The sequence below is a fragment of the Panicum hallii genome, chromosome 5, assembly GCF_002211085.1.
Source record: "Panicum hallii strain FIL2 chromosome 5, PHallii_v3.1, whole genome shotgun sequence".
NCBI lineage: Eukaryota > Viridiplantae > Streptophyta > Magnoliopsida > Poales > Poaceae > Panicum > Panicum hallii.
In genome coordinates this window covers 50,491,030-50,493,973 of record NC_038046.1, presented here as the reverse complement: position 1 = coordinate 50,493,973, position 2,944 = coordinate 50,491,030, and the positions used below count along the sequence as shown (strand labels likewise).

The window sequence follows — 2,944 nt, the reverse complement described above, 5'->3', positions numbered from 1 at the left end:
CAGAGAGTAGGATACCACTTGGATCACCATCTTACAAACAAGCCCCATCCAGCTTTACACCAACCTGCAAGCTACAACTACGTAGCTAATTGTTCGTACTGAAGATCAACTCTTCTCCTGTCAGTACTCAATGAGCATGTTTCCAACGTATACAGAAACAATGAAGCATGTTTCAAGCATTTAGGACCTATACTACAAAAGCACATATCTGTCATCATCTTGAACACTAAACCACCAGGCAAAGTAATAAGGCAACAGCTATGCATAGACATCAGTTTGCTGATTGGTAACTCTATTTCGACAGATTTTCCTTCCACCATTGATGATAAACATATACCATTGTAAAGTACAAGACAAAAAATGCAGGTTCAGTAAATAAGTTTCAGTAGTCATCCATCAAATTTCGAGCCACAGAAAGTTAAATCAAACGAGCGGAACATGGCATGCACTAACTTGTGGTATTTCAATTTCATACAGTAAACTTGAAACAAATGAAATATCATACGCTCATTTTCCTGAGCACCAGGACATTCAGATAACAGGAATTATATTCGTTCAGTCTGATGGAAACGTAAAGCACCCAGAGAGTAGGATACTGCTTGGGCACCACCTTACAGATAAGCTCCATTATGCTTTACACCCAGCAGGTAAGCTACTACATTATAGCTAATGGCTCATACAGAAGATTCAGAAAGCATGAAACCAGCACAACATGATGAGCAGTAAAGTCATAGATCCTCAAGAGTTATCCAGATAAGCTCTCTATGATTACCATTAACACTTCTTAGAAGTTAGTTAGAAGACTTTGCAACATCACTTGCAACATCACTTGAGCCTCTTATGCACCCGTTCGTCTCCATCACCTTCAGCAGCTATTCTCAGTTCTGCAAAAATATAGAAATAAAAAAAACATATATAAGCAAAACTGAGGAATTGATTTGCCACCAACAGCAAGGACCAACAAGTGGCAGCATATGCTTAGCCAAACAGCACTAACTTGTCCGTAGCACAATGCATATTCAGCTCCATGGAGTCATCATTTATCAGTAGGACGACCTAACACCGATCTGGAAAAAATTCTGATCCTAGAAGCAGAAGAACCGATTGCTTCGTCCTCATCATGGCTTGGGGAGGTCTCATCACGCTCACGGGGTGCCTGACCTGTCCATGTATGTCAAGAAAAAACTGTCCATTAGAACAATCTGTAGATCAGTACCTGTGCTTGCCTATCGAGTTGTGAACCTGAGCATTCCATTCAGTACCCGGAAGGAGAGGATGGTAGAAGCTCATTATCGGGAGCAAATCAAACCGACCGTTGGGTTTCGGCAACTTGTTCCACTCGCGGGTCTCCATGTTGATGCAGATTGGTCCATGGTCCTTCGTGTCAGGATCAAGGAAGGGGGTGTCTCCACGAAACCCATCAAGCGGACGCCGGGCACTGGGAGCTTGAACCGCGCCTGACGGATCCACTGCAGGGCTCCGTCGGAACCAACAACCTTCTCCCATAATCTGACGTGATGGTGCTTTTTGACTGGATCGAATGCAGCAAATCGGAGCCGACCACCAACTGCCGGGACGAGCACCGTGCCTTCAACCGTGTACGGGTTGAACCGCAGGAGCTCGATGAACGACAGGCGATCGGCCGCTGGCCCGTCGAAGAGCTGGTAGCGAATGATGCTGGTTCCATGTGTCTTGAAATAGATGCAGCCACCCACCACGGTGGTAGCCTTTTGGGAGATGGAGTCGCGGGGGCGCTCGTTGGCAGGCGTGTGGAGCAGAGCCGTGGCGGTCCAGACATCGGTGGCGGAGGCGAAGCCGTACGTGGCGGCGAAGCTCGTACGGATGAATATGATGATGTAGGGGCCGCCGCAGTCGAGGTGGTCGCAGCCCCGGGCGTCGAAGAGGATGGATGCGCTCCAGCTGTCGCCGTAGAAGAACGCCTCGGGTAGTCGCACCTCCTGCTGCTAGCCGGAGACGGCGTCCCATACCACCATGGAAGGCTTGTTGTCCCACGGGTTCTCCTGACACGTCAACTTCTCGAACAGAACTCGCCCGTGGCGGCTGTCAAGGGCACGGAGATTGCGGCCTCCACCGAGCACGCGCCGCACGCGCGGGGTGATGGATGCGGGGGTGGTGGGCGCGAAGGCGGCGCGCACTTTCCTCCTGGCGTCGGTGAAGTCGAAGACATAGCCGAGCATGGGGCGCGCGTCACGGTGGAACTCGCGGAAGCGGCGGAGGAAACTGGCCTCGGTGATCAGGCGGCGCCATCCCTGGGAGACCGTCGTGAATCGGAACAGCGGCTCCGGCTGGTCCGCGGGGAGACGTAGAAGCACCTCCTGGTACATGTCGTCGCTGAGGACACCCTACTGCATCGAGCGGCGGCTGCGGCGCCGGGGTGGATCCGAGGACGCCATGGCGCCCGACCTCCTTGCGTGAGCGTGGGCGGCGCGCGGCTTGGTGTCGACAGTGGAGCGTGGCGAGGAGAGGGAAGTAGAGGCGGTTGCAAATGCCGGTCAGGGGGTTGAGGTGACGTGAGGCGTTTTGTAGAGGGTCCTGACTGGCATTGGCAGAATGGCAGGCTGTCAGGAGTAGAGGGCCCACCAGCGTTGGCCGGCCGGCGCACCCGGCGCCGCTTCCGTGGACATGAGGTTTCCTCATCGAAATTTGAAAACCCAATACGTATCATCATTGCGCTTGCATTCAATTCAACCGAGGAGCACCCCGGTGCTGCTTCCATGGACATGATGATACGTATTGAATTGAATGCAAGCGCAATGATGATACGTATTGGATTTTCAAATTTTGATGAGGAAACCTCATGTCCACGGAAGCGGCACCAGGGTGCGCCGGCCGACCGGCGCTGGTGGGGCTCTCTACTCCTGACAGCCTGCCATTCTTCCAATGCCAATCAGGACCCTCTACAAAACACCCACGTCACCTCACC

At 52.4% G+C, this 2,944-nt stretch overlaps 1 long non-coding RNA gene across 1 annotated transcript; it reads right to left on the bottom strand.

The window, feature by feature from the left end:
* Positions 1-482: 482 nt before the first annotated feature.
* LOC112896026 lies at positions 483-1,773 on the bottom strand. The gene is made up of 3 exons (XR_003229317.1): positions 1,263-1,773; positions 998-1,161; positions 483-884 (listed from the first exon to the last, which is right to left on the bottom strand). It is a non-coding gene; the product is annotated as an uncharacterized LOC112896026 (long non-coding RNA).
* Positions 1,774-2,944: the final 1,171 nt, after the last annotated feature.